General features: G+C 39.3%; 1 pseudogene; it reads right to left on the minus strand.

Annotated features, from left to right (window-relative positions):
• Positions 1–6,861: 6,861 nt before the first annotated feature.
• Positions 6,862–9,351, minus strand: LOC146508202 (serum amyloid P-component-like; annotated as a pseudogene).
• Positions 9,352–17,003: the final 7,652 nt, after the last annotated feature.

Consider the following 17,003-nt stretch of genomic DNA (forward strand, 5'->3'; position numbering starts at 1 on the left):
TTTAATGTGTATTTTCTTTTTGAGTGAAACCCCCCAACACATTTCAGATGTTTGTGTTGTATCTTTTTCACCAAATGTGCTGAAAAATAGATTGCTATCCCCTGTTGAAATCCACTGTTTTGATAAACATAGGCAACAGTTTCTATATTCCACTCTCCTTTCCCTTCAAGTGGAGCAATTGTATCCCTGAGGTTGCTCTCTTTTCAGGATGTTATTGATCTCCCTGCTTTTTGACACAAATATCTCACTACCCGTACCTGCCTCCGTCTCAAGAGCACACCAGAGTGCACACTAAGACACACATGATACACATACACGGCATGGAGGTGAGTAAGTTAATTGGATTTCTGCATGCAGATTATATGAAAAAACAAAACATAAACACAAAGCACTTAAACACAGATTTTGTAGTCAAAATCAGATTCACAAACACCTTTACTACCATAGGTCTAGTGCAGTGTTATAGTCACCAGCAAATTTACCAGGCTGAAGCAGGTAGGTAGTAATAAAACATGCAGGCTGCCCTCAAAATACCCACTACTACCGAGGAATTGCTGAGAAGGCAGATCCAGTTAGATTTGAACAGATGATGAGCAGAAATGGGAAACTCAATAGTGATGGCTGGTGAACAGGTGCAGGATGGTTAGAAGAGGTAGTTATGCACATCCCTAATGATACAGAGACAGAAAAAGGAAAGAAGAAGATGGAGTAGCTGTCGCCATGACAGATTCTGGTGCTATATAAAGAAAACGCAGTGCCTCTCGCCTAAAGCAGAACATTTAGGCAGAGACATCCTGTTATCTAGCATCTAACAGCATTATCTGCATACACAATCTGTAATCCCTTACATCCTCTCCTATTGTATTAGCCTCCTGTTACCAGTGAACCGATTTTACCAAACTGCCTGCTGTTCGTGTGCATTGGTGTGTGCGTGTGTTGGTGTGTGAGTTATTCCATTATTCCAGTATTGCCTCTGGAAAGAATTAAGATGTAGCAACATGCAGAGCAGAATAGCTGTGAAACAAGCTAACTTACATAATTCATTTCCTCTCATCTTTAATTTTACACACCTAGACAGCCCTGAAATCTATAATAACTTTATTTGTGTCTAGCCTTGAAGGCTTAAACCTGTGTGAGTGTAAATAAGCTGCAGAAATTGTGGGTTAATATAGAGATCACTGGCATTCAAGCTCCACCTGTGAAATGTACAACTAGATATTAAATGAAAGGTGTATAACAAAATAGCATGGGAACTTCAGAAATGTAAATTATGTATCCCAGAATTGTGACAGAGAATAAAATGCATTTAATTAAGAAATTATGGTTTATTTATGAGAGCTTTTCTGCAAAGGATTTTGTTTTTATTATTCATTAGGTCCTTTTTTCTTCATTAAAACCACTTCGGAAAATCGGACATCCACAGACATTCAGCCGTCATTATATTTTAGTTACTATTCACATACAGAAATTAGATATTTGAAATTGTGCGCACAGGAGTGTGCAATACCAACACTTTTAACTTTAACTCACAGAAGACGATAATTTGACTGATCCGATACTAACAGATAAATTATGAGGTTTGCCTTTGAATTGTACAACCACAGTTCCAAAAACGTTGGGACTGTAAAATGAGATCAAACAACGTAATGATCTCATTGACCCATATTTTATTCACAATGGAACAACAGGTCAGTAAATTAAAAAAGCATCTTAGAGAGGCAGAGTTAGTAAAGTAACATTTATTTATATAGCGCTTTTTGAAACAGGAAGTTTTTTCAAAGTGCTTCACATGGGAATAAAAGCATATCAAATGAAACAATAAAAATGGTATAAAACAGGTATAGAAGCATATCAATCGATACAATAAAACACTATAAATAGGGTATAGTAGCACATCCAATAAAACAGCTTGCTACACATGAATATTACCTAAATGCCTGTCTAAACTGATGTGTTTTGAGCTGTTTTTTAAAAGTAGCTACAGAGTTGATGGTGCGTAGCGAGCGAGGTAAACTGTTCCATAATATTGGAGTCAAGGCTTGAAAAGCGCGATCCCCCTTCGTTTTCAAACGGGTCCGTGGAATGGTTAGAAGACCACTAACAGTTCATCTAAGGATCCGGTTTGGAGAGTAGGGTTGGAGAAGCTCTGATATAATTGGGGGCCTCACCTTGTAGGGACATGAATGTAGAAGTGAGGATTTTAAACTGATATCTATACTCAACCAGAAGCGAGTGCAAGTATTTTAACACAGGGGTGATATGGGAGAATTTATGACTGTGGGATAAAAGCCTTGCTGTGGCATTTTGGACCACTTGGAGGCGATTGAGGGAAGCCTTAGACAGACAAGAAAAGAGTGTGTTACAGTAATCTAAATGAGAGGAGATGAAAGCATGGACAAGCATCTCCTATTCGCCTTTGGATACAATAGTCTTGAGTTTGGCAATGTTTCTTAGATAAAAAAACAAGAGCGTGTCACAGACTTGATATGAGCGTCAAAAGACAGTGATTGATCAAAAATGATCCCAAGATTCCGAGCGGTAGCTTTTATAGAGGATGAGAAAGGACCCATACGTTGACTAATTTGGGACTTGATGCTCTCTGGGGCAAAAATCAAACACTCAGTCTTGTCTGCATTCATCTGCAAGAAATTGTTTGTCATCCAACCATTACTCTCTTTAAGACAGTCCATTAGAGTGGATAATTTGTCGAATTCCCAGGGTTTAAATGAGATGTATAATTGGATATCATCTGCATACAGATGGTAGGAAATAATTTTGAAGCTGCTAATATAGGATATAGGATATGACCTAAAGGAAGGATATATAATGACAACAATAGGGGGCTTACAACCGAACCTTGTGGGACTCCCCATGACAATTTAGCAACAGCTGAGCGAAAGTTTCCCACCAAAACTGAGATTGTTCTTTCTGTCAGAAATGAGGTGAGATATTCCTACCATGTGATTTAAGCGGTGGATTAAGATCTGATGATCAACGGTATCGAAGGCCGAGCTAAGGTCCAATAGGACAAGGACTGAGCAATCACCTCTGTCCGCGGCCATCAAAAGTTCATTTGTGACTTTGAGGAGAGCAGTTTCTGTGGAGTGTGATTTTCTAAATCCTGACTGAAGGTTATCAAGAATATTATGTTTCTCCAGTGCCTTTTTTACTTGGGACCAAATGACTTTTTTCTAATATTCTAGAAATGAAAGGAAGTTTTGAGTTGGGTCTGTAGCTTGACTGAAGAGTCGAATCCAGGTTCGGCTTTTTCAGCAGAGGTTGAATAACACCCTGTTTAAAGCACCTGGGGACAGAGCCAGACAGCAGGAAACAGTTTATCAGTGTGACCACAGTGGGCTCAATGGTGTCAAAAACTTTGCAAAATAACGAAGTAGGTAGGAAATCAACTGGACTCATTGATGGTTTTATTTGGGTCACTATTTCCAATAAGTCTTCTACAGAAACTGGGTGAAAGGATTCCATAATTACAGGGTGTTGAAGATCATGGTTGAAGGGACTATCTGAGGGAGCTATGTTTCCTCTTAGGTTACTGATTTTACCTTGGAAAAATCTTAGAAAGTCATTGCAGCCCTTATCTGAAAAGGCAGGTATACACGGAGTTGGGGGGGGACACTATGTTATTTACTATGTCGTTTCTTTTTCCTACTGCGAGTAGTTTAGAAAAATAAGTGGCTCTCGCATCTTTCACCATGTTGTTGAAGGTAGATAATACTTCTTTTAAGTGGAGCTTATGAACCTCAAGTTTTGTGGCTTTCCACGGGCATTCAGTTTTACGGCAAATTTGCTAAAAGCTGTGAATAGGTTCTGTGAATAGGTTCTGTGAATAGCTTCAGAGGTTCACCTGTCTACAAAAAAACTGCATCAACAAATTTTGGAACATTTTCAGAATGTTCCTATCATTATAAGATTCAGGGAATCTGGGGAAATCTGTCGGAGCAAGAGATAAGCCTGAAATTCATCAGCCAGCACTGCATTAAAAACAGCTATGATTCTGTCATGGAAATAACTGCACGGGCTCAGGAACATTTCCAGAAATCATTTACTGCGAACACAGTTCACTGTGCCATCCACAAACGCAGGTCAAAGATCTGTCATCCGAAGAAGAAGCCATATGTGAACATGATCAAGAAATGCCATTGTCTTCACTAAGTTAAAGCTAATTTAAAATGGACTCAAGCAAAGCGGAAAAGTGTTCTGTGGTCAGATGGCTCTGATGGTTTGAGGGTGCATTAGTGCCTGTGGAACTGGCAGCTTGCACATCTGGAAAGGTCCCATCAGTGTTAAAAAGTATATAGAGGTTTGAGAGAAACATCTGCTCTTATCCACATTATGTCTTTTTCAGGCAAGCGCTTGCATATTTTAGCAAGACAATGATAAATTGCGTTCTGCTACTATTATAACAGCATGGCTTTGTAGTAAAAGAATCTGATGCTGAATCTGCCTGCAAAATACAACAAAAAAGAACTGCTGAACAGCTAGAATCATATATCAGACAAGAACGGGACAACTTTCTCCCAAAAGTTCAGCAACTGGTCTCCTCAGCCCTCAGATGTTTACAGCCTGCCGTTAAAAGAGGAGAGGATGCCAAATCGTGGTATAGAGAAGCCTCTGGGCCCTGTCCCAAATCTTTTGAAATGCACTGCTGCCATCAAATTCAAAATGAGCAAATATGCTTTTCTTAAAATTGTACATTTTCACAGTTGAAAGATTTGATGTTTTCTGTGTTTGCTTGTGAATAAAATATGGGCTTATGACATTTCCCAATCACTGCATTCTGTTTTTATTTACATTTTACACAGTGTCCCATTTTTTTATTCTTTATTTTTGGGAATTGGATTTGTAAGATTTCAAACCTTTTTTGAGATTGTAATGTCCCTCTAATGCTAAAATATTTTGCAAAAGAAAAAAAATATTTTGGTAAAGGTTTGGTAAGGTTCAGTTATATCTGCACACTGGGCATTTTAAAAAAAATTCAAACAAAAATACTTTTTTGTTTTGCTGTTTTTCCTGTGGGTTTGTGCTGCAATCTGCTGATTTCAGTGAAAATATAGACATGACTTATTTTTATTGCACAAAAGGACAAGAGCACAATGGTAAAATACAAACTATGTCCAGGACAGAAACAACTGCATTAAGCTGCTAACAGAACGTTGGATCTTTGAATGTCTTTGCACAGACAGCATGCTAACATAAAGCTATCCATGAACCCAGAGTGATGTTAAAGCGTATGTTGACTTCAGCCCAGCAGTCAGAGCCTGAACTTCAACGGGTAATAAACGCAGTGATGAGCACTCAGGCTTGTAGCTATGTGTTTTTGCATTTCAATCTGCACTTTGAAGACTCTTGGGGTTGCTCAGCTTTCATAAAAAACTAAAAGAAAGACCTTATCCTCAGGGATTTGTGTCACTGTGGAATAGTGGCCTAAGGTTTATGTTGGTAACAGGAAATAATGAGACAATGTGTTTCAGGTAATTTATGGAGTAAAGCAACATGTACTGTAACTAATGACTTTCACTGGCAAGTAAGTGAAGTACTGCAATACTTTTATGACGAGTACTGTGTGATATATTACTTTTTTTGAGTAACATTCCCAACACTGGGTAAGGCCTCATAGTATCACATCTGTTGCGTAAAAGTGCTTTTAAAATCACAGACTACACAGACAAATGTCTTTATTTTTGTAAAGTTAAAAATATTCTAAACTAAGATTCATGTGAAATATGCCTCTGCATACTTAGCCCAATTATTAATTCATATTTAATTTAGATTTGAGTGTTGAGCCTTGAATGCTTTTCTGCATTTTTATGAAAAATAGATGGTAAAAACTGTGTTGTTCTTTCTTTGTTTTGTCGTGTCTCACATGGTTTCTCTCAGAGAAATCCAAGGCTTTGCAGACATTCAACATTCAGAAAAGGGTCTTAAGAAGTATTCACTGAACTCTTATTAAAACCCAAATAAACACAGTGCTCAAAGAAGGATCTATTGAAGTTTTTTTCCCCACTTCACAGTTTCAATATTTCTGCTTTCCCCGAACTATTAAATTTTAAGGTCTTCAGGTTCAATAAAAAGAAAAAGGATTTTAAAAAAAAGTGTTGTTTAAAAGAAATTTTGCCATATGCTATCTTCACATTTATTTATTTTTCATGCAAGCAAACTGTGTAAGCTTCAGGATTGCATTAAAGACTTCAGCGCAGCATGAGGTGCACTCACTGTGGCCGAGCACATCAGTGGAGCAAATGGTACCTCAAGCAAAAAGTGTTTCCCATTGTCTGGAGGATTGGACCTTTAGAAATTCTCATCTCCCTCACTCTGTTGAGGTAAAAGTTGCCCTCCATTACATCAGGAAGCAGCTAGCCTATCACAAGGGGCTTTTTCTGAGTTTTCACACAGCACATATGCTTAATTGATTCAGCACAAATGTCAAAAGTGAAGTGTTTAAAGTGAGCAGTGTTACTGCTGCAGCTCCGGTCTTGCAGCCTAATTTATTGTGGAAGCCCCTGGAGGTTTGCAAGTAGGCTACAGCATCACCAGTGCCATGGTTTGAGGAAATGTTGCAATTCCTTCAGAAAACGAGCTCAACCTGGGCAAAACAATGTGATGATGAATAACTCGATGTTTTGGTTAATTCCAAGCGCATGTTGAAGGTGGTACAAACCTGCAACCTTCTGTGTCTGTAACTGGGTGAATCCTCTTTAAAAAATATTACAAGAATGCGTTTTGCAACAATAACCACTCTAAGAGATTTATTATTTCCACTTTACCTGCTATCTTTTCTTGGTAAGCTCTGCCAAGTAGTTACTCAAAGACAGAAATCACTAAAGTTTTTGGTCTTCTATAAAGTAATACCAAGCATTCATATCTAAAAAAAGGCTTAAAAATACGGTCATTAAAGTTGAATTAAGAAGCCATAAAAAGAGGAGAAATATAGAATAATTACAAGCTGCTCAGTTTAATAACCAGGCATTGAACTAAGTAACACTAGTTCTGATATGAACCATTAAATCATAGAGCATTAGATGGATTAATGGTTGTAAAAATGTAGGTGGAAAATTGAATGTAGTTTTGTGACTGTCTGTGTGACATATAGGAAATTCTTTTAAAGCACTGATATTCTGCCTTTCCTCGGGTTTTGTCCTAATTTGATCCTAATGTGAGCTGTGCAGTTTTACAGTGAATAAATCAACATGACTTCACGGGCACACTCGTGCAGGAGCCCAAGTATTCCTCCTATCCTGCCTTCAAGGGCTACAATCATAAAGATAATATAAAGCAGAATTTACTCACATTTAGATGAATGTGTAGAGATGAGCTCCACAAGGAGAGCCAAGAGCTGAGTCAGTCTTCATAAACATGGATGATAACACATAAAGGGGAACTGAATTATGTTCAGAGGTCAAAAAGTCCAGGGAACCCTTGCTTTATACTACAGTGTTATAAATGGTTTGTCAGTATAGTCATAAAGGACACTGGACACAAGACTGCAGTTCAAAATGATTGTTTTTAATGAACTATGAAGAAGAACGTTAGAGAAATAAAATGACACATGATCACACATCGTAATGCTTCGCTGCACCAAGACGATCTGGCAGAAAACACAGGGAAGAGTATTTATACTGAGGAAACTATTTAGATTATTGATGACAGGAGCTGGTGGAAAAGAGAAACCCCAAACTATTATACACATACAAAGCAATTAATTAACATGTTTTTCTTTAAATTGATTATTCTGATTAAGCATGAGATTGTTTTTTTTCATAGAAATGAAACTGATTAATGACATTACCCTACCCAAAGACCAGCTGCAGATGTTTTCAAGCTTCTTCTGAATGACTTGATTTATTTATAGTGTAACTTTATTCACAAGTCAGCTTATTTTCTACTAGCACTCTGCCTGTGGCCTCGAACTCTAGTGCCCTTCAGTTTATCACATTCCCAGGAGTGAAGTTCAGATCTTCTACGAAACGCTGGATCTCACAAGGGGAAAGGACATAGGTCCACATGCGGACATCAGACATCATCCCAACAAAAGACTGATTGATGTCAAATCCCCCGCCATGGGAATCCTGCTCCTGTATAAATTGCAAAGAGTTGGGATGAGTACTCACAGAAATATATTCATACAATAAATGAATTCTCCAGAATACCCAGAAAGTATGAATTTACCTATCCTATGATAACACTTGGATCAGTGATGACCAATCCCCCAATGAATTTCTTTATTGAGGGCTTTCCGTTAAGCCACAGCTGCACCAGTTCAGATTCGGAATCCCAAGTGGTGCAAATAGACTGCCACGATTCAGCTTGTAATCCTGGCCTGTAAATGTTACTCTGTTGTTTCTGAGATAGATGTCAATCACATTACTTCCTGCTTCCTTGAATACCAGGAAGCCATTGTTGAAAGAAAGCCTGTATAGAGAGAGAAAAGGTTGTGGTTCCTGCTGAGGTCTGTAATGCACCTGCAGGAATAATGGTAACGATAAAATGATCATACAGGACATGTTGCTTTTGTAATCATGTCAATCGTTGGTTCCATTTAGCAGTTATCGTTGTTTCAAAACTACCTGAAACAGGCCGTCTGTCACGATCAACGTTTGGGTTTTAGTTTGTTATGTTTAAGTCCTTTAGGTTTTCTAAGTTCATTCTATCATGCCTAGGTTGTCATTATAGTTCTTTGTTTGTTAGTTTCCCTTTGTGTTTTCTACCCCTGTATTAAGTCTCCCCTGTCCTATGTGTTTCATGTCTGCATGTCATTTGTTGTCAAGTTCATGTTGTCATGTCTGTCTCATTGTGTTTCCTATTTTATTTTGAAGAGGTCATGTGTTCCTATCTTCATTGTGTTTAGTTTTACTCTACTACTGTGATGTCATTATGTTCATTTGTGTCAGCTGTTTTTCCCCATGTGTTTCCATTTCCCCTGATCACCTCCTGTGTGCTTTTAGTCTGTGTGTGTTCATTCATGCCTTGTCCGAGCGCCTGCTATCCTACCTTGTCTCCATGTCCATGTCCATGTTCATGTTCCAGGGTTTTGTTATGTTTAGCTCACCCAGTTTAGGTTATGATTTAGTTTTGTCTTTGCTTTAGTTTTTCTTTGCTAAAATCAGCCTTCAATAAACGGCTCGTTTTCAGTTAATATTAAGTCTTGTTATTTTGCGTGTACGCACTTGGGTCCAACCTCTCCACTCTCTATAGTCTGCCTCTGCCAGACTGTGACACCGTCACAGCTGTGAGGGACTGCATGGATGTATTCTGTCTCACATTAGCTTTGTTAGTTTGTTGTGGAAAGATGAACATTTTGCCAGAGAGATCTACAAAAAAGGGGTGTTGGACAGATCAAGTTATGACTGAAAAAATCCAAATCTAATGCCATATTGTACATCTCAATACTGTGCACAGTTTAGCCATTACATAACTGATGACAGAGAAACAAAAAGTTGGATGAACCTGACCGAAGATGGTTAATAACATTTTAAATGTTCTATTTACCTTTTTTATACATGAAGGTATAAGACATCCGTGATAAAAGTGTTTTAAGACTGTTTTTAAGATATAACATCAACGTAAAAATGCCCTTTTGATTTTCTCTTAGAAATAAGAATACATATGTATTATCTTGAGGCACTGCAGCACATGCTGTCAGCATTACCAGGAGAATCAGAAGTGCCATCTGATAAAAAGTCAAATAAACCAGACAATTCAGTTCAATAAATTCAGTGCTGCCGCACAGCTTTTCCTGACCTCATACAATAGGCAGTGGAAAATAGAAGGGAAGGTGCTGCCACCTTAATCCTTATTCATGTCGTAGTCTTACCTTTAAGTCTGTGTCAAGACGATGTGATGAGAACAAACTGGAATTGTGTGTTTTATACCTGCTTCCTCATTCTTGTTACTGTGCGCTTCAACACTGGGAATCTACTGGGTTTTTTTTATATCCATTTAATAATAACAAATATGAAAGGTTAGTGCCATATTTGTGTTAAAATGTTGTTTTTTTAGTCTTTCAATCGAGGCTCAAGAGTTGGCAGTTCGTCTTGATATCGGAAGGTTGCCGGTTCGTGCCCTGACTCGGACAGCCTCGGTTGTTGTGTCCTTGGGCAAGACACTTCACCTACTGCCTACTGGTGGTGGTCAGAGGGGCCAATGGTGCGATATGGCAGCCTTGCTTCTGTCAGTCTGCCCCAGGGCAGCTGTGGCTACAACTGTAGCTTGCCTCCACCAGTGTGTGAATGCGAGAGTGAATGAATAGTGGAATTGTAAAGCGCTTTGAGGGTCCCGAAAAGCGCTATATAAATGCAATCCATTATTATTATTATTATTATTTTCATGGCCCCATTAGTAGCCATTCAGTATATAAATATAAATTGAAGTATTATTTAATACAAGATTTAATAATGTACAGCATGTGCAAAACTCTTGATCCACCCTTTTATTTTCTGATAGGAAAACATGTCCAACAATGTGCTGAAGCATGCGAGGGCAAAAACACAGTATATATATATATATATATATATATATATATATAGATATGTGTGTGTGTGTGTGTGTATATATATATATATTAGGGGTGCAACAATACTCGTATTGATATTGAACCGTTCGATACAGTGCTTTCGGTTCGGTACGCATATGTATGAACAATACACATTTTTAAATTTATTTTATCAACTTTCCTTTGGACGATGCTGTCTGTGTTGAGCGCTCAGTGGATCTGCGCTTGACAGTGCAGCCTAGGCGGAATAGTCGAATGCAGATTCACTGAGCGCAGGGCAAGCTAGCAAGACAGAAATTAAGCTCTCGTTGCAACATGGCAAATTGAACCTCCCCCACCCTCATTCAGATCTGGCGTTTGGAACTATTTTGGTTGTCATGTGACGTATGACCCTGAAGGTAAGCGCATCATGGACAAAAGTAAAACAGTATGTCGGATGTGCCACGCAATGCTCAATTACATTGGTGGGAACTAGTGTGTTAGCGCAGTTAGCTCGTTAACGTGTTGACGCCATCCAGCCCACGCATGGGGTGATCCGTGGTAGCTCGTTAATGGAGATTTGCCGTGTTGTGGGGTTAACGTCATTTCAACGAGATTAACGCTGACAGCACTAGTGGGAACACAACGAATATGACTGCACATTTACTCCGACAGTATCCTAGTGCAAAGACAAGTGGAAGCAGACAAAAACAACAAGCATGCATGCTACAAACTTTACCCGAGTCATTTAGACAGCCGTTAGCACATGATTCTCCTTATGGGGACCTGATATGTTTGATATGCTGTTGAGAGTATACCCCAGAAGAAGCGTATAGTATAGCTTTTATTTTGGAAAGAGCCATTTCTCTGTAATAAACTCTCTTTTCCAAAGATGAGCGATTTCTCGATCAGATAGATTTTTTTTTATTACTTTGTTGTTTCAGCAACATTAAATTTAAAAACTGTACTTTTGAGTTAAATATATATTTATGATTTTAATAAATGACAAATTAAAAAGGCATGAACATTTTTTTTTGTATCGAAAAAATATCGAACCGTGACACCAAACTATCAAACCGAACCGAACCGTGAATTTTGTGTATGTTGCACCCCTAATATATATATGTGTGTGTGTGTGATAGGTTTGTAGCTTGAACCTATTCGCTGGAACGTTGAAGACAGTATAATTACACAGCAAAGCAAGACACGAAGTAGGCAAAGATCTTCATGTTTCTCGTGCACGGGAGAGAACCGGACAAACGCCGTTCCTTCGCTTGACCCCAGTTGCTCTCGTCCACTCCCCCGTAACACTGCTCTTTTATTGAGGTTACATGAATATGCATAGGTTCATTAACATACGACGTCTACATACAAACAAAGAGTACCTTGCCTGTGTGTGTGTGTGTGTGTGTGTGTGTGTGTGTGTGTGTGTGTGTGTGTGGTCAGAGTGTCAGAGAGTAAGCCTGATGCTTAGCCTCGTCCACCCCAGCTGTGAAACTCAGAAACCAGTCTTACTTGTTATCATCTATCGTCCACCTGGGCCTTACACAGAGTTTCTGTCTGATTTCTCAGACTTTATATCTAATTTAGTTCTGAGCTCAGATAAAATAATTATTGTGGGTGATTTTAACATCCATGTTGATGCTTAAAATGACAGCCTCAACATGGCATTTAATCTGTTGTTAGACTCAATTGGTTTCTCTCAAAATGTAAAAGAACCCACCCACCACTTTAATCACACTCTAGATCTTGTTTTAACATATGGCATAGAAACTGAACATTTAACAGTGTTTCCTGAAAACCCTCTCCTGTCTGATCATTTCTTGATAACATTTACATTTACAATAATTGATTACGCAGCAGTGGAGAGTGGACTTTATCAAAGTAGATGTCTTTCTGAAAGCGCTGTAACTAAGTTTAAGAATATAATCCAGCCACTGTTATCATCGTCAATGCCCTGTACCAACACAGAGCAGAGCAGCTATCTGAACGCTACCCCAACAGAGGTCGATTATCTTGTTAATAATTTCACCTCCTCACTACGTACGACTCTGGATACTGTAGCTCCTGTGAAAACTAAGGTCTCTAATCAGAAGTACCTGACCCCGTGGTATAATTCTCAAACACGTACCCTAAAGCAGATGACTCGTAATCTGGAGAGGAAATGGCGTGTCACAAATTTAGAGGATCATCATTTAGCCTGGAGAAATAGTTTGTTGCTTTATAAGAAAGCCCTCCGCAAAGCCAGAACAGCTTACTACTCATCACTGATTGAAGAAAATAAGAACAACCCCAGGTTTCTCTTCAGCACTGTAGCCAGGCTGACAAAAAGTCAGAGCTCTTTTGAGCCAACCATCCCTTTAACGTTAACTAGTGATGACTTCATGAACTTCTTCACAAATAAAATTTTTATCATTAGAGAAAAAATTACCAATAATCATCCCACAGATGTAATATTATCTACAGCTACTCTTAGTTTCATTGATGTTAAGTTAGACTCTTTTTCTCCAATTGATCTTTCTGAGTTAACTTCAATAATTACTTCCTCCAAACCATCAACGTGTCTTTTAGACCCCATTCCTACAAAACTGCTCAAAGAAGTCCTGCCATTGATTAATTCTTCGATCTTATATATGATCAACTTATCTCTAATAATCGGCTATGTACCACAGGCCTTCAAGGTGGCTGCAGTTAAACCTTTACTCAAAAAGTCATCTCTAGACCCAGCAGTCTTAGCTAATTATAGGCCAATCTCCAACCTTCCTTTCATATCAAAAATCCTTGAAAGAGTAGTTGTCAAACAGCTAACAGATCATCTGCAGAGGAATGGTTTATTTGAAGAGTTTCAGTCAGGTTTCAGAGTTCATCACAGCACAGAAACAGCTTTATTGAAGGTTACAAATGATCTTCTTATGGCCTCTGACAGTGGACTCATCTCTGTGCTTGTCCTTCTTGACCTTAGTGCAGCATTCGATACTGTTGACCATAATATCCTATTAGAGCGATTAGAACATGCTGTAGGTATTACAGGTATTGCACTGCAGTGGAGTGCAATACCTGGAGTCTATCTAATAGACTCCAATTTGTGCATGTAAATGGAGAGTCCTCTTCACACACTGAGGTTAATTATGGAGTTCCACAGGGTTCAGTGCTAGGACCAATTCTGTTTACATTATACATGCTTCCCCTAGGCAGCATCATTAGAAGACATAGCATACATTTTCACTGCTATGCAGATGACACCCAGCTCTATCTGTCCATGAAGCCAGATAACACACACCAATTAGTTAAACTGCAGGAATGTCTTAAAGACATAAAGACTTGGATGGCCACTAACTTTCTGCTTCTTAACTCAGATAAAACTGAGGTCATTGTACTCGGCGCTGAAAAGCTTAGAAATATGGTATCTAACCAGATTCTTACTCTGGATGGCATTACCTTGGCCTCCAGTAACACTGTGAGGAACCTTGGAGTCATTTTTGACCAGGATATGTCCTTCAACGCACATATTAAACAAATATGTAAGACTGCGTTCTTCCATTTGCGCAACATCTCTAAAATTAGAAATATCCTGTCTCAGAGTGACGCTGAAAAGCTAGTTCATGCATTTATTACTTCCAGGCTGGACTACTGCAATTCATTATTATCAGGATGTCCAAAAAACTCACTGAAAAGCCTTCAGTTAATCCAAAATGCTGCAGCAAGAGTACTGACAGGGACTAGAAAGAGAGAGCATATTTCTCCTGTTTTGGCTTCCCTTCATTGGCTTCCTGTTAAATCCAGAATTGAATTCAAAATCCTGCTCCTCACATACAAGGTCTTAAATAATCAGGCCCCATCTTATCTTAATGACCTTGTAGTACCATATCACCCTATTAGAGCACTTCGCTCTCGTTCTGCAGGCCTACTTGTTGTTCCTAGAGTATTTAAAAGTAGAATGGGAGGAAGAGCCTTCAGTTTTCAGGCCCCTCTTCTGTGGAACCAGCTTCCAGTTTGGATTCGGGAGACAGACACTATCTCTACTTTTAAGATTAGGCTTAAAACTTTCCTTTTTGCTAAAGCATATAGTTAGGGCTGGACCAGGTGACCCTGAATCCTCCCTTAGTTATGCTGCAATAGATGTAGGCTGCCGGGGGATTCCCATGATGCATTGAGTTTTTCCTTTCCAGTCACCTTTCTCACTCACTATGTGTTAACAGACCTCTCTGTATTGAATCGTATCTGTTATTAATCTCTGTCTCTCTTCCACAGCATGTCTTTTATCCTGTCTTCCTTCTCTCACCCCAACCGGTCGCAGCAGATGGCCGCCCCTCCCTGAGCCTGGTTCTGCCGGAGGTTTCTTCCTGTTAAAAGGGAGTTTTTCCTTCCCACTGTCGCCAAAGTGCTTGCTCATAGGGGGTCATATGATTGTTGGGCTTTTCTCTGTATCTATGAAGCGCCTTGAGGCGACATTTGTTGTGATTTGGCGCTATATAAATAAAATTGAATTGAATTGAATTGAATAGAGTGTGACCCCATAAATGACTTCCCTAAACCATCTAAACAAAAAGCACATCCTATCACTACACAATTAATTAAACACCTCTACCAATCTAAAACTAATTATAAAACTCTAAGCATATATAAGTAGATATTTCTAAGCATAAATGACAATCAACATTACAAAACCTAACATTCCCCCCTTTTTGACCTTTATGCTAGAAAAGTTCCCAGTTATGATCACCTCATGTCTGACAGTGTAATTGCAAACATTTTTATACACAGCATATGTAAATCACCCTAAATTACTTTAAAAGTACACAGTTTAACAAATGTATTAGCAGTTATCCCATTCCTCATTGATCTCATCCAATGGCAAACTGCATCCTACGAGCAAACAAATGAATTGTTAAGTTAATAGTTAAAATAAGAAAGTAACATTTTCAAAAACATCCCAGCTCTGCGGTGATCACCCATCATCTGTGCAGAGTGGTTTTAGTTCTGCAGGGCGTCATGAATGTCTCTTCCAGTTGTTTCCATCACTGTCCATAGGACCAGAGTCCAAATGTATGTAGAATAGACATTCAAACATACCAGTTGGCTTTGTTGTTTGTCAACATGGGTCTCAGTTATCTCCAAAGCTGCAGACCTCTTCAGCACTCTAGTTTTATGGCCTCTACCAACCCCCATCACCTCACTTCAGGCATTCGTCCTGCGAGGGGGATACTTATGACTCCTCCATTGTCCATGCTCTGCAGAAAAACCCCTCTGTGGAAAGGGTGCTGGGTCCAGTTATCTTACTGCTGTTAAGATCCCAGCAGTCTTCAGAGTGTCATCGTATGCACAGTACAGTGACACAGCATTAGGTGATGGTCATAGGAAACTGCTGCCATCACCACCATAGCTTCTGGTTCCTGTGCTTTCACAGAATCATGATGTCATCCTTGGACTCCCTCTGCGCTGTCGATGGAGCTTGGCACGCTCCCCTCATCCTTTAGGTGCCCGTCTGTTGTCCACAATCTCCTCTGTTGGCCTCTGGAAAGCCCCCTTGGCACAGCTCTCATTCCAACGCAGCTTCAGTTCCTTGCTGTGGCTCCAAAGTCTGATCTCATGATGGGCCCAAACCAGCTCGACCTTTGACCTCAACCACTGCCTGGGCTGTCAGCTATGCCTGGAATGGTTCTTGCTTCTCACTGGGCCTCTGAAGATTTCTCAGGAGATTCCTTTCAGCAATACTCTGACTGCTGCACCTGTATTTCCTTGCTAGGAGGAAAAACTTCTATTTGGAGAGCATGTCAACAATCATCAAACCACATTCTTTAGTTCAGTGAACCTCACTTATAGGCCATCAAAGCCTCATCTGAACATGGATGCACTCCCATGAGTCAACTCATCAAACCTAGATTCCTGTCTTAAAGAAAAAGGTTAGCTAGATCATGTCCCAGGCAACATCAGGGTGTCTCCTCCGGAGTAGCTCCGTAACCCTGCAATAAAAGATGTTAGTGTGTTTTGCATATTAAGTTTGCTTAACACCTGGCTCTGCCAGGAGCCTGCATACACACCATCATGGCCTGGAAAACAAGATCTGGAAGTGAAATCAAACTTCACACCTATAAATAACTGTATCATAAGAGTAATAAAGCATTCAACATCAGCAAGACAAGTGTCATGTGCAGGTTTTCTCAAATCAGTAAACTACAATTATTTCCATAATTTGCCTCAGACATGGATCATCCCATGTGCTCAGTTAACATTAATGTAATTGGTGACTTCCCTTAAGCAAAGTCACTCCACTCATATATTACTAGGAGCTCAAGAGTTGCCAGCTAATGAGCCCCATATTCAACTATTCCATAAACACTGCATTTCTTATTTGTTTTTCTCATGTCACTTGTCCGCTTCTGCTGAATCCTCTACATTCATTCTTAGAAAAACAAACATTAGCAACACACATAGATGGTGACCAGGCGCAGGTCGACAGGTTCCAGAGGTGCTATAAAAAGACCATAAAGTTAGCCATCCATAGCTGTGGAAAGAA

The sequence above is a fragment of the Neolamprologus multifasciatus genome, chromosome 11 (genome assembly GCF_963576455.1).
Source record: "Neolamprologus multifasciatus chromosome 11, fNeoMul1.2, whole genome shotgun sequence".
Lineage (NCBI taxonomy): Eukaryota > Metazoa > Chordata > Actinopteri > Cichliformes > Cichlidae > Neolamprologus > Neolamprologus multifasciatus.